Source organism: Miniopterus schreibersii (genome assembly GCF_964146895.1).
Source record: "Miniopterus schreibersii genome assembly, chromosome: 20".
NCBI classification, from domain to species: Eukaryota; Metazoa; Chordata; class Mammalia; order Chiroptera; family Miniopteridae; genus Miniopterus; species Miniopterus schreibersii.
This window is the reverse complement of record NC_138122.1, coordinates 19,501,901-19,517,525: the sequence shown is the minus strand read 5'-3', so window position 1 is coordinate 19,517,525 and position 15,625 is coordinate 19,501,901.

Sequence of the window (15,625 nt, the reverse complement as noted above, 5' to 3'; positions counted from 1 at the left end):
CCCACAGCGAGGAGAGACTAGAACTTGGTGTGCTCGCAAGCTGAGGGGTGCTCACTGCAGCTTCACCCATTCCCCCCGTCACACAGCTGTACTCTTCTTTGATAGAAATTTTTATTACCACCTAGGCCACCCTGTTTTCTTCTCTGTTGGTGTCCTGAGCTCTTTGCAACAAAATGCAGGTACAGACCCCTCCCCCCCCCCCCCCCCCCCCCGGAATCAGGAGCTCCACAGGATGGGCTGCCCTTTGGTTCTCAAAAGCTGCCAGTGGGTTCCAGTGTGTTGTGTAATGGTATCAGTTATTTTTTTTAATCATATTGGGGTTTTTCTTGTGTTTTTTTTTATAGTATATATTTAAAAGGCAGTATCTTTTGTACTGTGAATTTGCAGTAGAAGATGCATAATGCACTTTTTTTTACTTCTGTTGGTGTGTACTGTATATAGTTCGTGTGCTTCTTGTGATGAAAATAAACATTTTCTTTATAAATGCCTGATGACCTATAACCTCGTGCAAAAGGAAACTGCCTCTTCAGGCCCTGCTGAGATAGCTGGACACATCTTCATAGCCATGATGGCCAGTCTTTACTGAACACCTACTTTGTGCTAGGCCCCATGCTGGACAGTTTAGACACGGGAAGAAATAGCTCCTCCAGGAATTGTCTTTTCCCCTTGTGTCTAAATCCTGGACAGTTTAGATACAAGGGAAGAAATAGCTCCTCCAGGAATTGTCTTTTCCCCTGGTTTTGCCAGTGAGGAAGAGCAGGCCCACTTGTGGGTAGTCATTTGTATACCAAAAAAAAAAAAAATGTCTCCCAGCGGAGTGGGGCTGGGACTTTGGGTACGATGTCTCTTCCTGCACAAACAGGAAATGTAAAGCTCAAGGTGTGCTGCAGAGGACCACCTAAGCTCGGGCACCGCACTTTGTGGGAGAGGGGACTGTGGAGATGGTTACTCCTGGTGTCCAGGGCAGGACTCCAGGAGAGTCCCCATCACCGAACATGGCGAAGGCTTATTTCACACTCAGGTCACAGTCCACCGCAGGTCAGGACCTCTTGGCAGCTCTCCTCCCCTGGTGACTAGCAAAGCCGGCTGCTTGCATTTAAAACCCTGCTTTGGAGTTCTTTGCTTCTAGCCGTGCAGTGAGGGGAAGGAGCATGGGGACTCGCATTCACGCTTAACTGCCTTTGTCTGGCTGCGGTACATCATGTCTACTCATGTTCCAGCGGGCGAGACCTGTGACCTGGCCCCAGCCCAACTGCGGGGGCTGGGAGATAAAAGGTGCACATAGGCCTGGTGAGCACTGACTGTCCGCCACCAGGACCTCGGTGTGACCACTGCATTCCAGTGCCTGCGGGTCCAGAAAATACTTTACCTGGGCTTGCTCTGTCTGTTACCTGAACTCAGGAGATTGATGGATAAACTGAAATGCAAGTTTTGTGCTTTACAACAAGAATTATAGCTGCGGAGCAGGCCAGATTACTCTCACTTGCCAATTAGCACATTGAGCCCTTCTAGATAAATCTCCATGTGAAGTCAAATTATGGCCAGGCATTGCTTCCTGAGTACGAAATGAACTGGCCAGCGGATTGATTCTGATGGTGAGTGTTGTGGAGCTGAAACACAGCCTCCTCTGTAGGATGTGTTCGAAACAACCTGAGGGTTGTGGTTCTGGACACTCTTCCTCAGCAAAGCTGGACACACCTAGTAAATTCTCTTCGGGCTCCGAACATGAATCAGAGCCCAGGGATGGGGCCCAGCACTGTGTTTCCAGTGGGGTCCCTGGGAGTTCTGTTGGCCGAGTTTAGAGGCCATGGAAAGAAAAAGGTGATGCAATCCTGCAGGCTTCCACTTCGCTAGCTACAATCACATTCCACTCATGCTTTCTGGAGACAACACCCACATCACCCTCGCAGAATATGGGTGTTCCCAAAACTCGTCAGATACTCATTTCCCCTGCGCCCTAGGAGAATGTTCCCAGAACTGTTTTTACCCTGGTTTCGCCCGCAGAGGAGCAGTTCTGAGGTTGCGAGCGAGCAATCCCAGGTCACACCTCCCGCAGGGGTCGTTTTGCAGGGAGTGCGGGCTCCCTTGTGTTGACGCCTGGGGAAGCCCCTCTTGGCAAGATGCTTAGAAGAGGCTCCAACAGGAAGATCTTGGAGGATGCCTGCATTGAAAAAAATTTTTTTATTGATTCGAGAGAGAGAGAAACATCGATTTGTTGTTTCACTTATTGATGCATTCATTGGTTGATTCTTGTATGTGCCCTGACTGGGGATTGAACCCACAACCTTGGCATATGGGGATGACACTTGAACCACCTGAGCTAAGCAGGCAGGGCAGGATGACTGCATTTTAGGAGGATTTTCTTCATGGTGGGAAAGCCCTTTCCAAAGGGGATGTCCACCAACAGTGCCCAAAGTGAGGCCTGCCCAGCAAACACCACGCCCTTGTCACACACCCTAACGCAAGGGAGCCGGATACACCACCGCACCTGCTGTACGCCCAGCACTTCACATAAGAGATTCCTGTCCGTTGAAACCTCTAAGTGGCCCTATTGACACTATTCTCAGTTTATGGGTGAAGAAACAGGCCTGCAGGGTGCCCGTCATTTGCCCAAGGTTACATCTCGGAAGTGGTAAAGCTGGACAGGTATTGCTCTTTCCCCACCTGAACCTTTGTCCAGAGCTGTCCCCCAGCCCAGAAGTAGCAAGAAGCAAGCTGAAACCGCATCTTGATCTCTCAGGAGCCTGAAATGAAGCCTCCAGCCCCTGGGAAATCTGACCCACGTCCCTGCTCCAAAGGCGCTCTGGGCCACACAAGGTGTTTCCCTCCCCTAGTTTATACCGTGTTTTGCCTTTTAAAGGGAAACCGCCCATGTATCCTCAAATATACTGCAAAGGACCCCATTTCAGCCTGAAATTCTTTTTTTTCTTTTTTTTTTTGTAAACTGTTTCAGCAAATAAAATATTGGCATTTGCATGAGCAGCCTCCCATAGCACAGAGGGTGTGTGGGGTCTCTGACCTGAAGAGACAAATTCTCCCGTAAGTGGCTTGTTGGAGGTGGGGAGCTCCCTCTGGTTTTTAAACTGGATAGCAAACGGGGTTGGTGATGATGCAGCCTGCCTCATGGGGCCAATAATTTGAGAATTAGCTAATAACGTACGCAAACCCCCTTCTGCCTGGCACGCCTTACACGGAGTCCGTGGTGGCTGCTCTCGTTGGTACTGCGGGAGGGATGGAGGGGAGGGAGGAGGAAGGAAGCAGCCTACACCGAGCGTCTTCCACGTATGTCACCGGGTTGATCCTCACAGCAGATACGACCCTGTTTTACAAAAAGTTGGAAGCTCAGAGAGGTTAGGTAACAGGTCAGGGCCACACAGCCAGGAAGGGTCAGAGACCCAGGGTGCCTGACTCCAAATTCATCGGCTTTCCACCTCATTGTCTTTTCCCCAAAGAAAATAGCCCTTAATATACTCAGTGCAGTAATTAGCATGTAGTAGGTGCTTAATAAAGATTTGATGAGAGTGAACGAGTGAATTGAGTGAATGAATGAAATAATGCTGTGAAAATGAGTCCCAGTTTTATTCACCAAGGCTTGGAAAGTTGGGGAACACCCATGACTGCCTAACCCAAGTCCCCCCAGGGCAGAGGCTGTGTCCCTGACCCCTCCAGGACCCCAGCAAGAGCTCTTGGCATGTTGGACTGAATAAAACCCAGGTCAGTGCCAGGAATTTGCTATGAATCAAAGAATCCTGAGTTTCTCAGAGTCCAGAAGACTCTGAAAGGTCATCCAAGCCAAGTTACTTTATAACATCCATCCATTCCAACCCCCCGCCCCCACCCCATTCATGATGCCCCTGCCATGTGCCAGGCTCTGGGGACAAAGTGGAGGCACCTGTTTCATCCCTGGGGCCCTGATGGAAAGCCCTTCTATAAAAGACGAAAGAAAACACACACCACCTGCTAACAGCGGTGGGGTTAAGTAGGAATGGAGGTTTATGTCTTTTCCTCCTTTTATCTATTCCAAAATCTCTGCACCAGAATCGTGTTACTTTTATAATAATAAAAAAAAGGGAAATGTAAAGATTTCATAAAAGGAGAGTTTTGTATTGAGCTAAATGTGCACTCTAAGCTCCCAGGCATGTGGGGGGAGGGTCTTTCTCCCCTCTGCTCTCATCTCTGTGGCTCAGGGGTGCCGGGCAGGCTCACAGTCGGGGCTGTAAGCTTCTCCAGGCTGCTTGTGCCCACTCTGAGCATCTGAGGGGCTGGCAGTGGAACCACGTGGCGTGGTGAAAGCGTAGTGTCCAGGGCTGCCTTCGTGGGCAGTTGCACAGGACTCCACACTTACAAGATCCTGCAGTTGGTCTAATGCTCTGCTGTTCCTGTCTTAATATTTCTAATAATTCTTTTAAAAAATATACAGTTTTATTGATTTCAGAGAGAAGAAGGGGGGAGAGAGAGAGAAACATCAATGATGAGAGAGCCATTGATTGGCTGCCTCTTGCACACCCCGTCCTGGGTATTGGGCCTCAATCTCCTGGATCGTAGGTTGATACACAACTGCTGAGCCACACAGGCCAGGCTCAATTCTTTAACGAGGGCCAGGCCTTTTCATTTTGCACCGGGCCCTGCAAATTACATAGCTGGTCCTGGCACGGTCGCTGCACTCATCGAGGGCTTTGGAGCAAGACAGCCCTGGGTCTTGCTCCCTAACTCACCCACTCTGTGACCTGGAGCAAGCGACTTAACCTCTCTGTGCCTCAGTTTCCTCATTCGAAAGGCAAGAATAACCCCAAAGGGGTGCTGTAAAGATTAGCACTGTAATTAGCACAAAGTAAATACCCCTGAAATGATATATTATTTGCCTTATAAAGTACTTAGCACAAGGTCCTGGCCCAGAGCAATCCCTCCCTGAGTAGACGCTATAAAAGTGGGGAAGACACAGGTCACCACCCCCAGGCCAACCGTGCACCCTGCCAGCCTCTCTTCCCACCCCGCTCCCTTAAAATCGCTTTGAAGGACAGAAAGGAGCAAATCAAGCTCCCTGGACTGGGAGGAACAGCTGGGATGTGCACGTGTCCTCCCCCTCCCCCGCCACTGACCCCAGGACCACGCTGGCTCTGCCTCTCTCCCGCATAAACACCATTTGTCCCCGACCTGGACCCCAGCAGTTCTGCCCAACAAGGCTGTAGGGAGGGGAACTCGAGGGCGGCCTGGGAGCGTGGGCTTGTCCCCACTGCGATCCAGAGGCACATCCTGTTCTGGCGTTGCCATGGCACAGCCAAACATCTGCCACAACAGACGGCGGCTGGCAGCGGGGCGAGGACGGGTGAGGGCCTGGACAGGCAGGGGAGGCAGGGCTGGAGGGGCACAAGACCCGACAAGACTTGAGCCTGGGAAGGAACCACCCATCCCCCCGAACACGCGCACACACGAGCACACGTACATGGCACACACACGCATACACGCGGGCTGGCCTTCCAGGACAGGCAGACTTCCCACAGGAAAGAGTCCCTAATTCTTGACTTTCTTCCTGGAGGTCCCGGGAGAAGATCCCAAATGCGCAGCCCTGGCAGGACTGGGCCCTCCTGGATTTTTGTCCTGGTCCTGCTCACAACCAGGCCCCCAGAGCCGCCGAGGCCCCATCCCACTCCCAAGATGGAATTCGCTTTCCCGATACCGTTTTTCCTGATTAGAAAGTAAAACACAGTCGTTGTGCTCTAGCCGTTTGGGCTCAGTGGTTAGAGCGTCGGCCTGGGGACTGAAGGGTCCCGGGTTCGATTCCGACCCAGGACATGTGCCTCGGTTGCAGGCTCCATCCCCGGCCCTAGTCGAGGCATGTGCGGGAGGCAACCAATGGATGTGTCTCTCTCGCATCGGTGTTTCTCTCTCTCCCTTCCACTGTCTCTGAAAAGCAATGGGAAAAATATCCTTGGGTGAGAATTTAAAAAAAAAACCAAAAACACACACACAAAAAACACAGTCATTGTAACAAACTCACATGATCTAGAGGAGTGGCAAGAGCTGCACTCGTGGTGTAGGAGCCAGACGCGGGGCCTCAGACCTCTCATTCAAAATATGTGCATGAAAGGGTGCCCCCAGGCCTGTCCGACTTCAAAGCCCATGACCCTTCCACTAAAAACGCCTCCTCACATGTCTCCTTGACCCCACAGGGGCCGGATTCCCAGTCAATGGCAAGGGGTCCTCCCTCTTATTACTAGTCACCATCGCTCTGCTCCTGCCCTGTCCTTGGGGGTGGGGCAGCCCATCCAGACACTGCATCTCTGGCCTAAACCCATGACCCAAAGCTTCCACACAAAAGGGAGGACCCCTCATAGAAATCCACCAGAGACCGTGATTTGGGAGTCAGAGTGAGGTGAAGAATTGGGGGTTGTGTGGGGAGCTGGAGGTGGAAAGTGTTTCAGGCAGAGGGAAGCGTTGGTGCAAAGACCCAGGGGTGAAGGCCGGCGCTCGAGTTTCCACAAACTCTGAGTAATCCGTTTAACAGGTAAAATGAGGCCTGGGGCCCAGACCCTGCAAGGCCTTGTAGGCCATGGTCAGGCCATGGTCATGGGCTTGAGCCTGAGGTTGCAGGGGAGCCGTGGAGAGGCTGCAATTGGGCAGGAATGTGGTCAGCTTTCCCTCTAGCGCCACACTGCCTAATTTGGTAGCCACTGGTCACATTGTTTGGGACTGAACGTTTGTGACCTCATGCCCCCAAATCATATGTCGCAGCCACAACGCACAGCATGATTTTATTTAGAGATAGCGCCTGTGAGGAGGTAATAAAGGTTAAATGAGGTCGTAAGAGTGGGGCCCTAATGCTATAGGAACAGAAAGTAACACCAGGGCTCGCTCTCCATGTCTCTCTCTGCCTCTGTCTCTCTCTGTGTCTCTCTGTGTGTCTCTCTCTGTGTCTCTGTCTCTCTCTCTCGGCCATGTGAGGAAGCAGGCCACAAGCCAGGTAGAGCTCTCCCTGGGAAGTGAATTGGCTGGCACCTTGATCTTGGACTTCTCAGCCTCGGGAACTGTGAGAAAATAAATCTCTCTTGTTTAAGCCACCCAGCGTGAGCTAACTAATACACGTGTGGTTCATTAAAATTAAATTAAAAAGTCAGTTCCTCAGTTGGACTAGCCACACGTCCAGTGTTCAGTACCTACACGTGGCTACCTTATTGGACAATGCAGATTTAGAACATTTCCAGCATTGCAGAAAGTTCTGTGGGCATCATTGCGCTGGAAAGATCACTCAGGGTTCCGGGTGGAAAAGGTTTTTGGAGGAGACCAGCGAAGATGCCCACTGGGTGCCAGGGATCCAGTGACAGATGCTAGTGGCCAGAGCCTAGCGCAGTGCCTGGAACACAGTGCGTGCTCAGTAAATGTTCATTGAACAAACGAATGGCCTGGCAGAGAGTGAGGTGATGGGATGGACGTGGGAGGATGGTCTCAGGAGCACAGCAGGAGGCTGAAGGGCTAGGCCGTGGGGACTGGCATAGGTTCTGGCACGAGCAGGTGCGTGGATGGTGGGGCCATTGCCTAAGGTGGGAACCTGGGGAGGGGGCGATGGGAAAGGGGCATGAGGGCCAGCTTGTCTGGGTTGCCTGCGGAGGAGCCACATGGAGAAGCCCAGGAGGCCACTGCATCTTTGGGCCTGGAGGCCGGCAGAGGTGTGGGCCAGGCGGAGATCTGGGAACAGATGGGCAGGCCCAGGCGAGGGTGCAGGTACAAGACGAAGGGGACACGCAGGGGGATGCTGACATTGGAGAGGTGGCCGGGGGAACAGGAGCAAAGCCAGGAGTGAGCAGCGTGAGAAGTGCCACGATCACCAGGCGGACCTGTCAGCCAGGACCGGAAAGCCCTGGATGCAGCCCCGGGAGTGGCTGGTGACCTTGGAAAGAGAAGGCTCGGGGTGGGGAGGGAGAAGCCGAATGACATCTGGCGAGGCAGAGGCAGCAAGTGGCTACGATTCTTGACAAACGTTGGCGAAAGGGTTAAGGCTGCTCCTGAGGGGAGATGCAGGGTAGGGAAGGGAATGTCTCCCTTGAGATGGGCAACACCTGAGCCTGCTCACAGGTTAGTGGAAACGGGGGGGCTGAGGACCGAGGGAGAGAGCAGGAGTTAATTCAGGGAGGTCCAATGAGTGGGGTTTAAAACCTGCTTGGCTGACTACACCACACCAACAGCTGATCTTCTGAACATCCCAGTGAGGTGGGTATGTCTTGTTTATGCCCATTTCAGAGATACGGAAACTGAGGTTCAGAGTGGTTCAGCGATTTGCCCAGTCACCCTGGGCACCTTGTCCTAATTTCACAAGTCTCCATCTAGGCCAGCAAGACCTGGTCTTGAGTCCAACTCCGGCTCTGACTCCCAGGTGCATCCCCCACACTTTTCCGCCTTCTGGGATAAACCACAAAGTCATTAAGGGGGGAAAAAAAAAACAAGGCCCATAGTTCCCAAGTGGGAATAATTTAGCCAGCGAGAAAAGGGGGTAAGGGATACCACTCACATTACTGCTGGCACTTCCAAATGTACAACTGTGTATCCTATTGTCACCTCACTCCTGAATACGCTATCTTGTGAATCTGACAGCTGTTTACGATGCACAGCAACCAGGAGAGGTAGGGCCTATTACCTTCCCCTTTTTAAAGTGAGGAACTGGAGGCCCAGAGAGGCAAAGTAACTTGCCTGAGGCCACACAGCATGTCTCTGGAAATCAAAACGGGGTCTCTTCATCGCAAAGCCTGTGCTCATCTGCCAAACTGTGTCACTGATGTTAAAATTATAGCAGAAAAGCTTGTAGATTTTCTCTGTCAGGTCTGGCTTGCTGACTGAGGCAGGAGAAGAGTTAGCATTCAAGTCTCTCACCGGATCAGCCCTTTCCTCTCCCTCAGGGGTGTAATTGTCCCAGGCCCTGGGAAAGGGCTGGGTTTGATCTGCAGGGAGACTGCAACAGTCTGGTTGGAAGAAACCTGTATTTGCAGCCACTGAAAGCCCTTTGAGACCTGGGAGCCTTAGGGAAATAGGAGCAGATGGGGCCATAGAGTTTGTTGAGAAATGAACTCATTTTCTTTGCAATCCCTGGATAATTAATGTGTTGGGGTTGAGAAAAAGGCTGGTCGTTTCCCACTGAACTGCTGGAGGGGAAGGGGGCAAGGGAGGAACGTCTGTTTCTAATTAACAAGAGAAGCAGGATCCCTGTGGCCCTTCCTTGCCCTGTGAGCTAGAGAGGACTCAGTGTCCTAATTGGAGGTAACAGAGGGGATCAGGGAGCTGGATGAGGGCTGATCCCTGCCATCTAGCTGGGCTACCTACTGGCAGGACTCAAACCCTATAGGCAGCTGGTTAAAGGGGGGTTGCAGCCACGTGGGTACTCGGAAACCAAAATGCTCAGCTCTTGAGTACAAAATGCCCAGCAGGATGGATTTTTACATGAAGAACCAACTTCTTTACTTTCATTTTTTAAAATGTTTTTATTGATTTCAGAGAGAGGAAGGGAGAGGGAGAGAGAGAAACATCAATGATGAGAGAGAGTCATTGATCGGCTGCCCCCCGTATCCCCCCCAACTGGGGATCGAGCCCGCAACCCGGGCATGTGCCCTGACCAGGAATCGAACCAGCGACCTCGTGGTTCATAGGCCAATGCTCAACCGCTGAGCCACGCCGGCCGGGCCCAACTTCTTTTCTTCCTTCCTGGTCCCACCTCGGGGCACCCTGACCCTACCCATACTACTCAGTGACATGCCTGCCACCCACAGAAATAACCATTGCTCAAAGTGTGACGGTGTCTTCCCAGAGCATCTGCATTTACACATATATATTCCTTATTGAATTGTACAGCTGTGCTAGAGACGACTCGGCCAGTCTCCTACGGAGGACGCCCCGCCCAGGTTGTTCAGGATTTCTTACTATTGTAAGCAATGCCGTGATGAACATCTTTGTGCCTAAAGCATTTGTAGCACTTGCCATCTTTCCTTAGGCCAGATTCTCAGAAATGACAGCCTCCCTCCAAGCCTCCCCCCTTCTCCCCCCCCAGCGATCCACACCTCCTAATATTCATGCCTTTATGTAGTCGCCTTTCATACTGAATCAGGGCTAGCCTAAGTGGGCAATAAAATATGACAGAAGTGACAGTGAGTGACTTTCAAGGCTAACTCATAAAAGGCACTGCAGCCTGGCCGGAGTGGCTCAGTTGGTTGAGCGTCACCCTGTGCGCTGGAAGGTTGCCGGTTCAATTCCCCGTCGGGCCACGTACCTGGGTTGCAGCTTTGATCCCCCCAGTCAGGCAGCATTTGGAAGGCAACTGATTGATGTTTCTCTATCTCTCTGTCTCTTCCTTCCTCTGTAAGCATGTCCCCAGGTGAATATTTAAAAAAAAAAAAAAAAAAGGCATTGCTTGGTGTCTTCAATCTCTCAATCTGGGGAAGCCAACTGCCATGACATGAGGACACAGAGATGCCCGCCTGACAAGGAACTGCAGCCTCCCGCCAACAACCACATCAGCTTGTCAGCCATGTGGGTGACCCCCTCTGGAAGGGGCAGTGGCCTTCAGGCAAGCCTGTCGCTGACCGCAGCCCCACGAGGAGCCCTGAGCCAGAACCACACTGCTGGCCTATGCTCCAGGGAGGAGAGATGATTTCGCTGCTTTAAGCCAATACGTTTTGGGTGGTTTGTTTCACAGCTGTAGGCCACTAATATCCCGGATGGAAGACCAGAGCACTTTGAAGACTCATGATGGAGATGCATTTTTTCCTCTCTTTTTCATGTTGCCAGACAGTCAGCTGGTACTTTGGCTGTTCGTTGGCCTGCGTGATCTGAGATGACCTCCTGACAGGGCCTCCTATCAGCTCTGGGGTATGGAATATATTTGGAAAGCCCCATGCGTGACCAACAGCCCTTCCCACGCTGTTCCCACAGAGATTGGTTTTTGATTTGTGGCCATGGGCACTTCTGGAGAAGGGGGTACACAGCTTGTTTCTGGTGCCCAGCTAAACCCTCTTGACAGCCCAAGCCAGGCAGCGCAGTAAGCCCAGCCTTCTGTAAGTTAATTGCTTCTTTCTTTCTATGGATTCTCAAGCTTTAAAAGGAATATAAGCCAGAACGTCTGGCTCGTGAAAGAATATTTCATTAGAGGCCATACAACCAGAATGAGGGATGTGACAAAGTCGGCTTCCGTTTCTCTGGTTTATGTGCTCCAAAGCTTCAGGGTGCTGGGGTTGGCAGAGGGGGCCTCACCGCGTGGCTCCATGGCCTCTGCCAGCTTCTCTGAGCTTCAGTGTCTTCGTCCGTCGAGTGGGAGGTAAAGGCTGTGTTTCATTCATCTAGTGCCATGTGACAGACACCCCAAAGTATTAGTGGTTTCAAACCACATACATTACTGAGCTCCCGTCTGTGGGGGCTGGCTTGGCTGCGTGTTTGCTCTGCACCTGTGGTCGGCGGGGAGGTCTAGGATGGCTTCACTCACGTATCTGGTGGTCGGTGGCTGCTGGCTGGGGCGATGAGGTGCTACTGGGCTACGACAGTCATCATCCAGCAGGAGAGCCCGGGCTCTCTCACATGGTGCTGGGTGCAGCAAGACAGAGCCGTTCTCTAGCACGCAGCTTTTAAGTCTTCGCGAGTGTCATGTTTGCTGATGTCCCACTGGCCAAGGCCAGTCACATAGTTAAGGCCAGAGTCGGAGTGGAGAGCAACTCCACAGGGCATGGCTAGACGGAGGTGAACCATCTGAGGCCATTTTTGCAATCCATCTCAGTGTCCCTGGCGGAGATACTGGGAAGAATAAAACATGATAGGCTTTTAGGTAGTAATTAAGGGAATAGAAATCATTAATTAAGATAATAGAAAACAGAGTGAATGAACAAGCCTCATTTTCCAAGTGAGAGAACTGTGGTTCAGAGAGGTTGATAACTTACCTAGAGTCACACAGCTAATCAGTGAAACAGCTGGACTCTGAACCCAGGGCTGACTCCAAAGCTCACGTTCATAGCTGTTCCTTGTGCTGCTTTCCCAGCTCATGTGATTCAGTTTAAGCATTAAAAGGGACAACAGGAGCCTGTACCTGGTTTATAAACTCATCCCACCATGAGGGTCCGGCTCATTTGAAAGAGGCCACTGACGATTGCTTGTCATTTGTAGTTCTGGATTGAGTGCAGTCAAACCTGGTGCAAAGTAGAAACTGGAAAGCACTTGTTTGAATAAAAGATATTGCCACTGGTTCCCACGAGGATTTATGTACACATGGAGGCAGAGGGAGAGCTGCTTGGCTCCCACGTCTCAGTAGTTCCTTCCTGCTGCTAACGATTTGGGGCAAGAGTGTCTGTGTCTCAGAGCATATGTTCTCCCAGCTCAGCTCTCCTTGGGGGGGAGCCATTTTCTCCCCTCTCAGAAAAGGAGGGGACACTTCCTTGGGGAGAAAACAGATGATCTGACACCTAAGACTTCTGCTGGGAAAGGCAACAGCCAATGGGGGCTATGATCAAAACCTGTAAAGGGAAAGGGAACAGATTCCAAACCAGGGCCCAGGCCTGGTGCGGTTTTTCTGGGCGTGTTCAGGGTCTCGAGTCTTCAGGAGAAGCATGAGGTCCTTAAAGTCCCAGGTGCAGCCCCGACACTGGGGAATAGGACCCCTGGTTCCTTTGCTTTTGTTTATATCTGAAAGGCTCCGTTGGTTGGAGCTGCACCCGGCTCACTGAAGGGTTGCAGGTGTGACCCCAGTCGGGGCACTCATGGGAAGGCGGCTGATCGATGTCTCTCTCTCACATCCATGTGTGTCTCTCTCTCTTCCCCTTTCTCTAAAATCAATAAGCACGTCCTCGGGTAAGGGTGGAAAAAAAGAACAAACGGCAATAACTCAGCGATTTGGGCACAGGGGATGGGGTGGGCAGTGCAGGCTCTGAAGTCAGAAACCCCATGTGACTCCTGATTCTGCAGGACAGAGCTCTATAATCTCAAGCTCCTTCTCCTCTTGAAGCCTCAGTTTTCCTTTTCTGTGAAATGGGCATGGTAATAAGCCCATTTCCTAGGCTGCTGTGAAGATTCAATAAGATCTGTCCTGTAAAGCCCCTAGCCCAGGAAGGCTGAATAAGCTCCCTGTGTCTGAGCCAGGGTTTTTCAATGTCGCTACTATGGACATCTGGGGTCTAATACTTCTTTGTTGTGGGGCAGGACGGAAGCTGCCCTGTGCTTTGCAGGATATTTAGTAGCACCCAGATATTGCCAAATGTTACCTGGGTGGGAGGTGGGAGAGGAGGGAGCAAATTATCCCCAGCTGAGAACCACTGATCTAAGCTTTTATTGTTATCAATGAACAGTAATTCCCTTTATACGTGGGGCTGAGGCATCTGATTGGCGAGGGGTCCGAGGGCCAGGTTGGGCTTTGGAAGCTGTAGCTCCTGCCACTGCAGACGACACAGGCAGTTACAAGGTTTATTACCTCAATAACGAGATTTACGCGGATGAGTGAGCCCTTTGTGTGCCGAGATTTATGTTTAAATTTTGAAAAATCTTCACAGGAGCATTGTCTGTCTGGAAATTCTTCCAGCTGGGGTTCTGCCAAGATCATCAGAGTGACATTGGGCTTGGGGGTCTTGAGATAACACCTTGAATTTACAAAATTCCTTCTCCTCTTTCAAAAAGACAACTTTTTTTTTGAAACCCTCACCTGATATTTTCTTCCATTGCTTTATCAGAGAGAGAAAGAGAGAAAAACATCAATGTGAGAGGGACACATCAATTGGTTGCCTCCCACACTTGCCCAAGGTACGTGCCCTTGGATGGAATCGAACCCAGGACCCTTCAGTCTGCAGGCCGACGCTCTAACCACTGAGCAAAATTGGCTAGGACAAAAAAAACCCCAACTTTTTAAAAATTTCAAGCCATTGAATGCACTTTGAAGGAAAATTACAAAATACAGAACAAGACATGTGGAAAGGAAACTCACCCATAACTCGAATCCTGTCACTTGGAGATAATTTCTATTGAAATATGTGTGTGTGTGTGTGTTTTATGACAATGGGACATACTGTTTTCTGGCCTGCCTTTTTCATCTAACAGCACATCTGGAACACCTTTACATATCATTAAGCAACAGGTATTCTTCCACAAAATTCTTTTATTTTTCCTGCTTAAGAACCTCCTGTGGCTCCTGGTGGCCCGGGGATAATTAGGCTCCCCAGGGGGACAGGCGAGGCCGCACCCCATTGTTTGTGTTGAGCTGCAGTCCTCTGCGGGCGTTACCTGGACAAGTGGAGCCGGAGACCACAGACCTGAAGCCAGAGGGTCGAGGCTGGGTTCTGGGAACCCATTTTTGCCCCCAGCATGAGGTGCAGACTTTTTGGCTGCGGTCCATTCTCGCCAGTGCCGAGCCTCGGGGTGTCCTCATGGGCTCTCTCCATGATAGCATTCTCTGCAGTTACTGCGCTGGAATGTATTTCTTGTTGCTTCCATCGGGGCTGTTTCCTTAGGAAACGGTGGTGTGAAAAGCATCCTTACACACCCACACTTGAAGCTATATTTGTAAATTTGTGGACTCCTTCAGGAATTCACTTACTCGTAAAATTGTATTTGTACCGCCCAAAGCGACGCTCGCGGTGTTTTTGCAGTCCTTTGTGGGCATGTGCATGCACATGCACAGAGTAGTGAAAATTTGAGTCACCCGATTTGCACATTGCCAGCTGAGGTCGAACAAGGCAAGGCTCGGCCCGCTCGCCTCAGCTCTCTCCCTGTGGCAAGTGTCCTTTCGCAGCATATTTAGTGCCGTATTTTTAGCATTCATGTGCTTTTTTGGGGCATGATTTTGCTATTTAAAATGGCCCCCAAGTGTAGTGCTGTCTAGTGTTCCCAAGCATAAGGAGGCTGCGGTGTGACTCAGGGAGAAAATGCATGGGTTAGATAAGTTCCACTCAGGCAGGAGTTATGGTTCTCTTGGCCATGAGTTCAATGTGAATGAATCACTGGCTTCCAGGAAACTAACTGACCCTGTGTTTCCTCCAGGAGCAGTGATTCAGTATTGGCTAATTCAGTGTTCCTCGTGATTGACAGGATATAACTACAGCAAATAATAAGAATTGACTGTATCTCTGCATGTGACCATGAGCATTGCCTTAGGATAAATGTCTGAGAACATCTCTTCTGAGGTCTTTTGAGTTTGTATCAGATCTCGCTGGGTAAGAAATCTCAGTTTCCTCCTCTGCAAAATGGGGATTTAAAAGCCATATTATTTTTCATCAGCTTAGTAGGAAGACTCAGTGAGTTAGTGCCTGGCAAGTTGGTAATACTGGGCCAGGTGATCGGTAAGAGCTTAGTAAGTACCAGCTCCATTACAGTCGTGGTTGTATTAAGGATCTGCGGCAGGAGCTCTCACACACATAATCTCAGCCCCCAGCACGTGGAGGGCCCTGAGCCAAAGTGTGCCACATGCACTTTCTCATGGATACTCCCACAGCACCATGAGGTGGTGTCAGAGAAGGCTGAGTAGGCAGCAGGGACTTCAATCCCCACCCGTGGTCGTGAGGCCCTCCCCCACTGGTGCCAGTGGAAACCACAGGAGGAGTCTGGATTTCCACCCCCGCCCGACAGAAATGACATGCTCCTCTCTCTTTGCTCTAGTGCGGTGTCGGAGGACATCTGAGGA